This window comes from Bos indicus, chromosome 10 (assembly GCF_029378745.1).
Source record: "Bos indicus isolate NIAB-ARS_2022 breed Sahiwal x Tharparkar chromosome 10, NIAB-ARS_B.indTharparkar_mat_pri_1.0, whole genome shotgun sequence".
In the NCBI taxonomy this organism is placed as follows: Eukaryota; Metazoa; Chordata; class Mammalia; order Artiodactyla; family Bovidae; genus Bos; species Bos indicus.
In genome coordinates, this window is record NC_091769.1 from 22,092,823 (window position 1) to 22,106,662 (window position 13,840).

The 13,840-nt window shown below is 43.9% G+C and overlaps 1 long non-coding RNA gene across 2 annotated transcripts; it reads right to left on the reverse strand.

Annotated features, from left to right (window-relative positions):
- Positions 1–2,707: 2,707 nt before the first annotated feature.
- LOC139185215 (uncharacterized) lies at positions 2,708–13,803 on the reverse strand. Of its 2 annotated transcripts, XR_011568767.1 has the most exons (3): positions 13,655–13,793; positions 5,613–5,713; positions 2,708–3,525 (listed from the first exon to the last, which is right to left on the reverse strand). It is a non-coding gene; the product is annotated as an uncharacterized lncRNA (long non-coding RNA). The 2 variants fall into 2 exon arrangements; XR_011568766.1 differs by lacking the exons at positions 2,708–3,525; positions 5,613–5,713 and adding an exon at positions 11,247–11,572 and having other exon boundaries at positions 13,655–13,803.
- Positions 13,804–13,840: the final 37 nt, after the last annotated feature.

Below are 13,840 nucleotides of genomic sequence, written 5' to 3' on the forward strand. Positions count from 1 at the left end.
CCAGGAGTTGGTAATGGACAGGGAGGCCTGGTGTGTTGCGATTCATGGGGTCGCAAAGAGTCGGACACGACTGAGCGACTGATCTGATCTGATCTGAATGAGAACCTACTGTATAGCTCAAGGAACTCAGTGCTCTGTGGTGACCTAAGTGAGAAGGAAATCCAAAAAGAGGGTATATATGTATACGTAGAGCTGATTCTCTTTGCTGTCCAATAGAAACTAACACAACATTGTAAAGCAGGAGGGAAAGGGTCCCCACTCCAGTGTTCTGGCCTGGAGAATTCCATGGACTGTATAGTCCACGGGATCAAGCAAAGAGTAGAACAGGACTGAGTGACTTTCACTTTCACACTCCAATAAAAATTAATTAAAAAGAGAGAATGGAAAAAAAAAAAACAGAATGGGCATTTTTAGAGCTTAGGGGTCTGGGAATTTGCAAGGTATGGGGCAAAGTAGTACTAACAAAAGAGGACCCATCTTGTCACTTGTTCTTACCACAGAGTGGTCCTAAACCTCAGGGTGCATGACCATCATCTGGAGGGCTTGTTTAAAAATGCAGGTTTCCAGGACTTCCCTGGCAGTCCAGTGGTTAAGTCCATGCTTCCAATGCAGGCTTTGAACCCTGGTTGGGAAACTAAGATCCCACATGCCTGTGAGGTGCAGCCAAGGAAAAAAAAAAAGTTTCTAAAACCCTACCCTCTGAGATTCTAATTCATTAAGTTTGGTTTGATGCTAATAGCTGCATTTTTAGGAAGCACTTCAGATGCTAAAGTTCAGTAGGACTCATTGGAAATTAGAAGATAGTTTCTAGGGTCAGAATTCTGGGTGCAATTTTGGCTTTGCGGCTTATCTGCTACATGTTTGTGAGTAAATTATATAGCATCTCTAAATTTTCTTCCTCTGTCTCCTATCTTGTTGTAAGAATTAACCAAGATAATTCAAACATGTAGTACATTTGTTTATGCTAAAAAGTTACTATTATTATTAACATACCTATTCAAAGCCCAGCATTATGTTAAGCACTGCTACTGCTACTGCTAAGTCGCTTCAGTTGTGTCTGACTCTGTGCGACCCCATAGACGGCGGCCCACCAGGCTCCCCGGTCCCTGGGATTCTCCAGGCAAGAACACTGGAGTGGGTTGCCATTTCCTTCTCCAATGCATGAAAGGGAAAAGTGAAAGTGAAGTCGCCCAGTCATGTCCGACTCTTCTCGACCCCATGGTCTGTAGCCTACCAGGCTCCTACGTCCATGGGATTTTCCAGGCAGGAGTACTGGAGTGGGGTGCCATTGCCTTCTCCAATGTTAAGCACTAAGAACACCATTATCAAAAGTAAAGAAACAGGGACTTTCCTGGTAGTCCAGTGGCTAAGACTCATTTTGTTGCAACAACATATCCTGCATGATGCAACTGGAACCTGATTCAGCCAAATTAATTAATTATAAAAAACACACACCAAAAAAACCAAGGTGCTAAGTGTTATGAAAAGGGAATGTTGCGTATAATTCCAATAAACAAAGAATGTTACCTGCCGTTCCAGTAAACAATGAATGTTGCCTGCCATCAGGCCATCAGCCAGAGCAACTGCTGGCTGCCCACTCAGCCCACCCCTCCATGGTGTGCCCTGAAGGGAATTCAGGATGGAGATAAACAGGAAACTGTCTGTCTTAGATAGTTAAGGTGCATATCTAAGGAATAATTCTTATAGGTAGTCAAGGACTAAAATCACTAACTTGAGATGTCTGGTTTTTGTGATTTCCATGTTCTACTACATGTCTCCACCCCCTGACACCCCCACCCCCACCCCCCATCCCCAGCAGAAACTGCAATATATCCTGGCTCCTCCCTTTTGGGAGCAGTTCCTCAAAGCAGTCTGAGAGGCTGTCTTCTGGGTTATAGTCCTCAGTAAGGTCCCCAAATAAAACTTAACTCTCAACTTTCAGTTTGTGCAATTTTTCTCTGATTGACAGTGTCAAGGGCTTTTGGAAGCTGTACCATACAGGATATTCCAGGTTACATCACTGTTAGACAGGTTAACAGAATCTCCCACTTTTCAGAAAAACTGTAAGATGTAGAACTTTTCACTTTCATGCATTGGAGAAGGAAATGGCAACCCACTCCAGTGTTCTTCCCTGGAGAATCCCAGGGACGGGGGAGACTGGTGGGCTGCTGTCTATGGGGTCGCACAGAGTCAGACACAACTGAAGCGACTTAGCAGCAGCAGCAGCAGACCTGGCTGAGCACTGAAGAATTGATGCTTTTGAACTGTCATGTTGGAGAAGACTCTTGAGAGTCCCTTGGACTGCAAGGAGATCCAACCAGTCCATCCTAAAGGAGATCAGTCCTGGGTGTTCATTGGACAGACTGATGCTGAAGCTGAAATGCCACCTGATGTGAAGAACTGATTCATTTGAAAAGACCCTGATGCTAGGAAAGATTGAAGGTGGGAGGAGAAGGAGATGACAGAGGATGAGATGGTTGGATCGCATCACTGACTCAATAGACATGAGTTTGAGTAAGCTCTGGGAGTTGGTGATGGACAGGGAGGCCTGGCGTGCTGCAGTTCATGGGGTTGCAAAGAGTCAGACACAACTGAGCGACTGAACTGAATTCAACTGATGACCTGGCTGGAACTGATATTAGATCTCTCGAGACCTCATCTTTTGAGGCAGTACAGAGGTGTTTGTATTTTGTCTTTGTGTGCCAAATCAGCTCTACTGTAGAGGTTGGTCATGAGTAGGAAACTTGAACATATGGAAAATGCCTTTTATAACTAAAGTTAAGAGATCTCTTAAGATGTCCCTGTTACTGAACTGAACTCGTGTCCACTCGCTGAGCAGCAAAGCTAATTTGTTGACACTGGGTTGTGGTGAAGGAAAGTATAGTGGTTATTGTAGGCTCCTAGCCAGAAGTACAAGTGGCTTCTGCTCAGAAGACCTGAACTCCCTGAAGGCTTTCAGGAAAGGGTTATTATTTTTTCTTCTTAAAAAAAACTTATTAAAATTTTTAAAAATCAATGTATTTTAATAGATATTGTGACTTCCCTGGTGGCTCAGACAGTAAAGCGTCTGCCTACCATGCGGGAGACCCACGTTCGATCCCTAGGTTGGGAAGATCCTCTGGAGAAGGAAATGGCAATGCACTCCAATACTCTTGCCTGGAAAATTCCATGGATGGAGGAGTGTGGTGCGCTATAGTTCATGGGGTCGCAAAGAGTCAGACACGACTGAGCACTTTTTTTTTTTAATAGAAGTATAATTGACTTACAATGTTGCATTGGTTTCTTCTGTACAGCAGAGTGATTCAGTTATACACATACATACATTCTTAAAGGCAACATTTGAGGTGAGGGTTCCAAGGTGCATGACTTTCCTCTGATTGGTTGGTGGTGAGCTAACAGGGTGAGGTTTCAGGAATTTTAATCATCAGCCTTCTGGTTCCAAGCAGTCTGAGGTCTGTGAGCTTGTGTTCAGCATGTAGTCACAATCCTCCACCTGGATTGGGGGCATTAGTTCCTGGAGAACACCTCAAACATAAATTTCAGATCATTATGTGTGTCCTTTGGGGAGGAACCAGGGCTGCTTTAAATTGTTTCTTAACTGCCGGTCTTTTGTTTCTGTATTCCCTCATCTCCCTAATGAGTAACCGCTTGGGTCTGCTCTTTGGCACTCAGGGAAGGCCTAGGAGACCAAAGACTTTTTCTAAAAAATGATTTTATTTATTTATTTATTTTTGGCTGTGTTGGGTCTTCCTTGCTGCTCGGACTTTTCTCCAGTTGGGGCTACTCTTCGTTGCAGTAAACAGACTTCTCATTGCCATGGCTTCTCTTGTGCAGCATAAGCTCTGGGCTTGTGGGCTCCAGTAGCTGTGGCTCATGGGCTCAGTAGTTGCAGTTCCAGGGCCCTAGAGCACAGGCTCAAGAGCTGTGGTACAAGGGCATGTGGGCTTTCCCCAGATCAGGGATCAAACCCATGTCTCCTGGCTTGGCCGGCGGATTCTTTACCACTGAGCCACCAGGGAAGCCACAAAGCCTTTTTCTTCAAACAAGAAACGGGGACACAGAGGAGCTTTTGTACCAGGGAGGGTCCTATAGGGCTCTGCTTGGTTTCATCCCCAGAGCTGAGATATCTCAGGGTTAGGCTGGATCTGTTAGAATTATAGAATGGAGAAGACTTTCAGGGCCTGCTCTAGGCAGGCCTCTGGGGAGAAACACAAGGTACTTGTTTCTCCCCAGCTTCAAGACAAAATACACTGTGTACAAGTGTATCTTTTACCTCTAACATATGTGATATTATGTATGATTTAATGTATGATTAAAGTATGAATATGGTCTTTATGAATGGAAACTAATTTTTAACAAACCCTCTTTCCTGTGCCTGTAAATCACATTAAATTTTTCGGAAATAGGTGGAATTGATGACCTGATAACTTATGTCTGCCAGGGATAGATTGTGCTTTGGTTTCAAACGGGTGTCATTGCCTTTTGAATGAACTATGAATAAGGTCTGATCCTCAGATTAAACAAAGAAAGTGAGTAAAATAGCTCTAAAGTCGCTCTCTCCAATATGATAGCTGTTAGCCACACGTGGCTACTTGCTGCTGCTGCTGCTAAGTCATGTCAGTCATGTTCGACTCTGTGCGACCCCAGAGATGGCAGCCCACCAGGCTCCGCCGTCCCTGGGATTTTCCAGGCAAGAATACTGGAGTGGGTTGCCATTGCCTTCTCCGCATGTGGCTACTTAGATTTGAATTAATTAAAAAAATCAAAGTTCCTTAGTCACATTAGCTACATTTCAAGCACCCAACAGCCACCCACGTGTCTAGTGGCTACCGTATATTGCATGGCACAGAGGCTTTTTTATCATCACAGAAAATTCTTTTGGACAGTGTTGCTCAAGCAGTGAAGATTTCAGTCCCATGTTATGGACAGTGTTTGGCCCTTGGAAAGGACAATATGGTAAACTCTCTTATGGATGTCAGGGAGGAAGCAAGATTGGGGGGTTCTCTTTATGGGACTCCCTAAGACTAGAAGGGAAGAAAATGAAAGGAGCCTGTAAAGTTATTCTGTTCTATCAGGGACTACAAGGACAGTTATGTTAGGATGAAGTGATATGGGCTTACTGAAGCTATTTGCTGCTGTACTAGGTCTTAGATCAGAAACTTGATACTTGAGAAATTTGACTTTGTGCTGTTTGCAATTAGATTCCTCAACATTTTTTTTTAAAAGAAAATAATAACCTATTTATTATATTAGAAAACAAAGTAAAAGAAAAGAAGATTCCTTTTTCTGTACTCAAACAACAACACTTCTGACACCAAATGTGTGGATTTTCCCATACGAGGCATTTTCCCAGTTCTCAGTCAACACCAACTCGGTGTTCCTAATATTACTCGGTTCTGGCATTGACTGCCCTGACTTAGTGCAGATGCCACAGGTTAAGGACTCAGTCCCACAAGACTCTCCCCTCCTTCTACTTTAGATGCCAATCTCAAGTTCAGGTTTCACCTGTGCCTCTTATCACCGGCTATAACTTGGAGGTTCCCAAGACCCCCTCCTAAGGTTTGATAACTTACTGCAATGGTTCACAGGCCCCAGGAAAACAATTTACTTACTAATGTTAAAGAAGAAACAACAGGGAATTCCCTGGTAGTCCAGTGGTTAGGACTTCGTGCTTTCACTGCCAAGGATGTGGGTTCAGTCCCGGGTTAGGGAACTAAAAAACAAAAACAAAACAAACAAAAACCAACCAAGCGAAAAAACACAACAGGTCCAAAATGGAGTCACTTGTGCTAAAACCAATTTCTAATTAGACAGTGCAGAATTTTCTAGTCAGGACCAATGAGATGCTTTCCATCCTCCAAAGAAAGATTAGGTAATTTGTCAAAAGGACCCATTCTGTCTCCCATAGGTAGGTTATCTAAACCTGAAATAATCTTTTTATTTATTTATTGCTTTTTTGACTGTGCTGAAAGGCAAGCAGGATCTTAGTTCCCTGACCAGGGATCAAACCTCTGCCCCCTGCTGCAGAGGAAACATGGAGACTTAAGCACTGGACTACCAGGGAAGTCCTGAAATAATCTTTTTTGTTTATGATTTTTTTTGTCTTGCTCCTGAAAACCTCTCCCTTTCTGTAACTCTGGAGCTCTTCTCTACTGGTAAGTTGGGATGCTGCCTGATTCATGAGTTGTTCAGTAAAGGCAGTTAGATCTTTAAAATTTACTTTGTTGAATTCTTGCTAACACTAGATTACTGGTTTATTATAAAAAGATACAATTTAGAAACAGCCATAAGGAACAGATGCACAGGGTGAGATACAGGGGAAAAGGCACATAACTTCCTTTATCTTTTAGATTGTGTCACCCTCCCAGCATCTAACTGTGATCAGCAACTCACAAGTTCTCAGAACCCCTTTGGTTAGAGTTTTTTATGGAAGCTTCATTACATAGGCATGATTGATTATATAATTGTCTACTGGTGATTGAATTCAATCTCCAGCCCTTCTCCCCTCACTGGACCTTGAGAAAGAAATGAAAGTTCCAACCTGGGAATCATGTGGTTGGCTCCCCTGGCATCCAGCCTCCATCCTTAGGGGCTTTCCAAAAGTCACTTCATTAATATAAACTCCAGTGTGGTGAAAGGGCCTTGTTATGAAAAGCAAAAGACATTCCTTCCACCTTTATTGCTCCGGAGCTATTTCAGAAACGGGACAAAAACAAATATAACAAAAGATGCTCCTATTGCTTTTACCACTTAGGAAATAATGAGACCTGGAGATAAAGAACAAATATGTATTTCTTATTGTATCATACTGTCATACAAAGAAAGGGGGTTTTGGCCACACTAGGCCAAAGTTTAAAGGGTGGAGCTGTTACATGCAATAGCAGAGAGAAGAAAAAAAAGGATTTGAAGGAGAAAGTGAAAATAAAAGGGAAAAGAACTGGAAAACAGACTTTTTCACACAAAGATTATCTTTAGAAGAGTCCTCTTTTTAGGAAGATATATGTTTCTTTTGATAAAGAATGTCATTTCTTACCATAGTGAGATACACTGTACATTCATGGCTTTTGTTTATCAGGGGAACTTCTTGACCTTCCACTTTCCCATTGTTTTATAATGTTAAGTGTTCAAGGGTAGCAGAATATGCCACCCCAAACTATGCCACTTTAGTATAGCATTATTTTGAGCTGAAGGCAACTGAGAAGACACAGATACAAGAAAAGTTCTGGACTTTCCTGGTGGTCCAGTGTTAAGAATTGCCTGCCAATGGAGGGGACACGGGTTCGATCCCTGATCCAGGAAGATTCTGCAGGCTGCTGGGCAACTAAGCCCGTGCTCCACAGCTACTGAGCCCACGCGCCGTAACCACTGAAGTCTGAATGCCTAAAGCCTCTGCTCCACAACAAGAGAAGCCACCTTAATAAGAAGTTCATGCACCACAACTAGAGAGGAGCCCCGTTCACCACAACTAGAGAAAGCCTGCGAGCAGCAAAGAAGACCTAGCACAGCCAAAACCAAAAATAAATAATTAAAAATAAAGGTTCTCTGCCCTCCTCTTATTTGCCTAAAAGCAGGACAGAAAGGTGTTCCTGCTCCTCTCTCTACTGCTGCTGCTGCTGCTGCTAAGTCACTTCAGTCGTGTCCGACTCTGTGTGACCCCATAGACGGCAGCCCACCAGGCTCCCCGGTCCCTGGGATTCTCCAGGCAAGAACACTGGAGTGGGTTGCCATTTCCTTCTCCAATGCATGAAAGTGAAAAGTGAATGTCAAGTCGTTCAGTTGTGTCCAACCCTCAGCGACCCTATGGACTGCGGCCTACCACGCTCCTCTGTCCATGGGATTTTCCAGGCAGGAGTACTGGAGTGGGGGTGCCATTGCCTTCTCCTAGGAAGGACAGAAAACTCTTGACCTTAGCAGCCCAGAGAGGGCACCAGAGGAATCTACATAACAAACTTTACTAACTAGCCCTTATTTTTCATTAATGCTTAATATATTTACTTGCTCAACTTCATATATTTCCTCACAACTTGCTTTCCTCTGTTATTTCTCTAAAAGTTTATTGCTTTCTTGGGTTAAGATACTACTGTTAAAAACAAGACAACAGGCTCAAAATGGAGTCACTTATGCTAACTTAATTACAATTTCAGTGCTCCCAGAGATGAAATCTTAAACCAGACAATCAGGGATTGCCTGATCAATACTGTGTGCATGCTCAGTCGCTTCAGTTATATCTGACTCTTTGCAACCCTGTGGACTGTAGCCTGCTAGGCTCCTCTGTCCATGGGATTCTCCAGGCAAGAATACTGGAGTAGTTTGCTGTACTATTAGGTAATCTGCCTGATAGATCCCTGCCATCCCCTAAAAGGATTTCCCTGGTGGTTCAGATGGTAAAGCATCTGCCTACAATGCAGGAGACCTGAGTTTGATTCCTGGGTCAGGAAGATCCTCTGGAGAAGGCAATGGCAACCCACTCCAGTACTCTTGCCTGGAAAATCCCATGGATGGAGGAGCCTGGTAGGCTATAGTCCATGGTGTTGCAAAGAGTTGGACATGACTGAGCAACTTCACTTCACTTTATTTCATCCCCTAAAGGAAAATGACCTTGCTGATTTTTGTCTAGTATAATTAATTGTTCTGTCTCCTTTCTGCCTATAAAAGTCTCTTATTTTAGATAACTCCTCAGAGCACCTTTATATCTGTTGGTTGGATGCTGCCTCATAAATTATTGAATAAAGCCAATAAAATCTTTACATTTGCTGAGTTGGATTTTGCCTTTTAACATTATATAAGCCCAAGTTCTGACCACCCTTTTGAGTCACTACTGACTATTCCCCATGCATGTGCAATGCACATGTTAAGAAACATGTTGGTTTTCCTCTTGTTAATCTGTCTTTCGTCAGTCTAATTATAGGCCCAATGAACCTGAGTAGAGGGAAATAGTTTTTCTTCTCTAACAGTGTTTTAGTAACAAAAGGTCTAAGTTCTACACTGATTTCAGCTTCAACCTAATTTGATTTGTCCTCTGAAAGCCATAAGAGTTGCAGTCCCTCCAGTACCCATTATTTTGCATGCCCAATTACTGGGGCTCTGTGCTTTGCCCAACTTCTAATTATTCAGAGAAATAACAAAGCAGACATAGTTAATTACCTGGGTTAACGATAGTTAATAAGAACAAATATTTCCTTAATATTTACTTTATGTCAAGTGCTGTGTTAGTTACTGTTAACATTATCTCATTTAATCCCCACAACCTTTGAACTAAAGAATGTCACGCTTGTCATGTATCTCTAAAAGGATTGAGTCATTAGTCACTGTGGTGGCTGACCTTCAACACACTCTGAAAGGAGTTGAGGGCAGAGATCAGGAATGAGGCACTCTGTGCTTTGGGAAAACTGGCAGAACAGGCCTTCAGATGGATATTTTCAGGAGAAAATTTGAATCCAATTGAGACAGGAGGGAAGGAGGCAGGGCACAACCATTAAAAGAATGATACACAGGGGAATTTCCTGGTGGTCCAGTGGTTAGAACTTGGTGCTTTCACTGCAGGGGCCCAGGTTCAACCCCTGATGGAGGAACTAAGATCCCACAAGCCATGTGGCCTGCCCTCCATCCCCCTCCCTTCCCCCTCCCCCCACACAAAAAAATAGAGGATAAGAAAAATACCATTTAGAACCAAGTAGGCCCAAGATGGTGGGAGATTCAAATTCCAATAGACCTTGAGCCTCATTATAAGCTCACTGTAATACATGTGCATGCTCAATGACATACCCGCAGGCACCATAACAGTTCTGAGATTGGCCATAAAAGCCCAAAAAGTGAGAGGTAAACCAATTTCTAGAAACCCCCACTCCTTTTCCCAAATAGTTGGAATGATCTTCCTACTTGTTAGCTTATGAAATTACCCAACCTATAAAAACTATCAACCATGGGGCTTCTCTCCGAGATGGCCCACACTCTGTCTATGGAGTATGTAACTCCCTCAATAAATCTGCTTTCACTCTACTTCATCTAGTTCTTGAATTATTTCCTTTAGGAAGCCAAGGACCCTCACTTTGTGGCTTATCCCAGGGTCTTGCCGAAGACTTGGGAAGTGACCATCCTCTCATGCCCCATTTTCCTGCAACACAACTTCTTGCATTTCCCCATGCTTAGAAAAGCACTAAAATCATTAACTAAGACATCTGTGCCTTGTGACTAGCAGTAGCCCTCTACCAAGATGTGCTTGACGGCACTTACCCACTCTCTTCTCCACAATCAAAGACATGATCACCTCTCCCCTACCTCTTCAGAGCAGTTCCTCAGAGCTACCTGAGACAGTCTCTTGGGCTATGCTGCTGCTGCTGCTAAGTCGCTTCAGTCGTGTCCAAGTCTGTGCGACCCCAGAGACAGCAGCCCACCAGGCTTCCCCGTCCCTGGGATTCTCCAGGCAAGAACACTGGAGTGGGTTGCCATTTCCTTCTCCAGGGCATGAAAGTGAAAAGTGAAAGTGAAGTCGCTTAGTCGTTCCCGACTCTTAGCGACTCCATGGACTGCAGCCTACCAGGCTCCTCTGTCCATGGATTTTCCAGGCAAGAGTACTGGAGTGGGGTGCCATTGCCTTCTCCGCTCTTGGGCTATAGTCCTCAGTAAATCCCCAAGTAAAACTGAAACTCACAGCTCTCACATTGTGCATTTTTACTTCAGTCAACAATCCAATAAGCCAGGTATTGTTCTTTACATCTTGAACAAGAGGAAAATGAAGCTGTCAGACTAACTAACTTGTTCTGGATTAGAGAACCAGTCAACAGCAGGGCTTCCCTGGTGGCTCGGTGGTAAAGAATCTGCCTGCCAATGCAGGACACATGGGTTTGGTCTGGAAGATTTTCTGGAGAAGGAAATGGCAACCCACTCCAGTATTCCTGTCTGGGAAATCCCAAAGACAGAGGAGCCTGGCAGGCTACAGTCCACGGGGTCACAAAGAGTCGGACATGACTTAGCGACTAAACAACAACAAAACAGCAGAATCAAGGCTCAAATCCAGGATTGTCTGAGTCTTGAGTATGTCCACTACTTAGGATGTGACTTTTTACATAGAGATTCTGATTTAAAATATTGAAACTAACACCAGTATTAGCAATTTCCCACTGAGAGATCAGTCAAAAAAATGTTTCAATGATTATAGAATTGTTGCTGGAAGGGGGACCCCTTCCAGGGCCCAAAACTGGGCTCTTTTCTAACACTCGGAAATGAATTGTCCGAGGAGACACATGTGCTGACAAAGCAAGAGATTTTATTTGGAAAGGGCACCGGGGTGGACAGCAGTAGGGTAAGGGAACCCAGGAGAACCGCTCTGTCGCGTGGTTCGCAGTCTCGGGTTTTATGGTGATGGGATTAGTTTCCAGGTGGTCTTTGGCCAATCATTCTAATTCAGAGTCTTTCCTGGTGGCACACGTATCGCTCAGCCAAGATGGATGCTAGCGAGAGGGATTCTGGGAAGTGTACGGACTTGCGGTGTCCGCGGTGTCTCCTTTTGACCTTTCCGGAACTCTTCCAGTTGGTGGTGGCTTACTAGTTCCATATTCCTTACCAGGATCTCCTGTCATAAAACAACTCATGCAAATAGTTACTATGGTGCCTGGCCAGGGTGGGCGGTTTTCAATCAGTGTGCTTCCCCTAACAGAATAATAAACTGAACACAGAGGACTACTTGCTGTTTTAAGTAGTCAAGAAAGCTTTAGTTCATTATATCAGTGTTTGACTTTGCAGATCTCAGAAAAGGATGTATTCAGTAAGTGAATTTGATGTTTTTCATCTCTTCCGCTTTCCCCCTTTGGGAGTTCCTGTGGAGATGCTAATGATGATAGTAGATAAGGATCAAAGGTAGACAAAACATAAGGGAGAGACTACTGGAAGGAGCCCGGATGATTCCCCTCAGGAATCCACTCCTAAATGATTAAACAGCATCCGCCTAGTCTTTAAAGTTTGAAGTTGAATACTGGTGAGGAAGCTATCGTCCTACTTACTGATGAGGCAGGGAGAAAGTTTCAACTTGTCAGAGAAACTGAGGCTTCTTGCCTTATTATATTGAAATTCAGAACTGGCATGGTTATGCACTTTTTTCTCAGCAATATAAGAGAGTTTAGATTGAAGTTCTGATAACAGTGTAAATCTCCATGAGTGTGAATATGAATATATCTTCAAATAGATTATAAAGTTTTTTGAGGACATGGATTACATCTCTTCTTTCTAGAACTAAGCAAGGTTTTGCTCATGACTATTAATCAGTACATTTGTGATGCTCATTTGGTTCCAGTTTAAACACAAATAAAAAGTGAAAATGAATGAAGGAAACTTGCTGTTTTAGGAATTTTGCTTGAATGCCTAGAATAGTTCAAAGTTATTAAATGTAAGCTGTAAAAATACCTGGTTCATGTACCACTTGTAGCTCAGAGGGAGAAAGACTAGGTCTGGAAGGTCAGATTCATATGAAATTAAAATGCAGAAAATGCCAGAAATTAAGGTATATCTTATTTTTCAAAAAGTTAAAATGTTAGATATGAATAGTTGATCTCACTTGTTAAAATACAAACCCTCAAACCTTCATAGTTTCCTCTGCAAAATAAGTTGGAGCTGGTAGGGTTTGAACAAGGCACCAGGCAATGCTCTTACAGACCTTTCAGAGCTGTCATTCTGGGATAGTACGACAGGTTCAAGATGATAGCTTGGGAATAGAAGGCTGCTAAACTTAGAGAAGGAAATGGCAACCCACTCCAGTGTTCTTGCCTGGAGAATCCCAGGGACAGGGGAGCCTGGTGGGCTGCCATCTATGGGGTCGCACAGAGTCGGACACGACTGAAGAGACTTAGCAGCAGCAGCAGCATACTTGATCATATACCCTTATGCAATTTAATGGACTTTCTCCCCGCCCCTGCCCATCACCAGCTCTTTTAAGACTATATCATATTTCCCTGAGGATACCTACAATCTAGCATAACGACCTGCTGCTGCTGCTAAGTCACTTCAGTCGTGTCCGACTCTGTGCGACCCCATAGACGGCAGCCCAACAGGCTCCCCCGTCCCTGGGATTCTCCAGGCAAGAACACTGGAGTGGGTTGCTATTTCCTTCTTCAATGCATGAAAGTGAAAAGTGAAAGTGAAGTCGCTCAGTCGTGTCCAACTCTTAGCGTAACGACCTACAATTTAGCAAAATGGGGGCTGGAGGAGGCGTCCAATAAATGTCTGCTGATTGAATGAACACTTGCGGGACTAGGTTTTACCGCACTTATTTCTAAGCGTCCTCAAGAGGTCAGCTCCCAAATCGAGTTCAGGGTCTGGCGGAGGTTCCCGCACCTTCGCACCGCACTTGCCTTCTGCAATAACCAAGTCTAAACCGATGCCTTCGCAGTGACCGGCTCCGGTGGTTCTCACTGCGGGACAACTTGAGTTCCTCTAATGATCTGGGGCAGGCATCTGCAGTCAGTGCCCTTAACAGATTTAGGGCCGAGCGGGTACCGAAACCCAGGAAGCGCCAGACATTGACTTAAAGCAGATCCAATTAGGACGCCCAAGAACCAAAGAAAGCCGGAACCCTCGGGTAGCCACGCTGTCCTCTGAAAAACCTATCCTCCTCTTCCTCCCACGCTACCCTGTTGCTAGAGCAACTGTGGGCGTCACTAACCTGACGGCGGAAACAGGACAAAAAGAGTACACGTCTCCAGCTCCAGGACAGATCCGTTGCGCAGGCGCACTAGCTTTCTCTGGCTATAGTTCTCCTGCAGTAGACGTATTCTGCGTCTGCGCATTACTTATTTCGCGCCATGGCCGGCCTATACGCCTGCGCAAAGTGGCAACTCGAGGAGGGCGG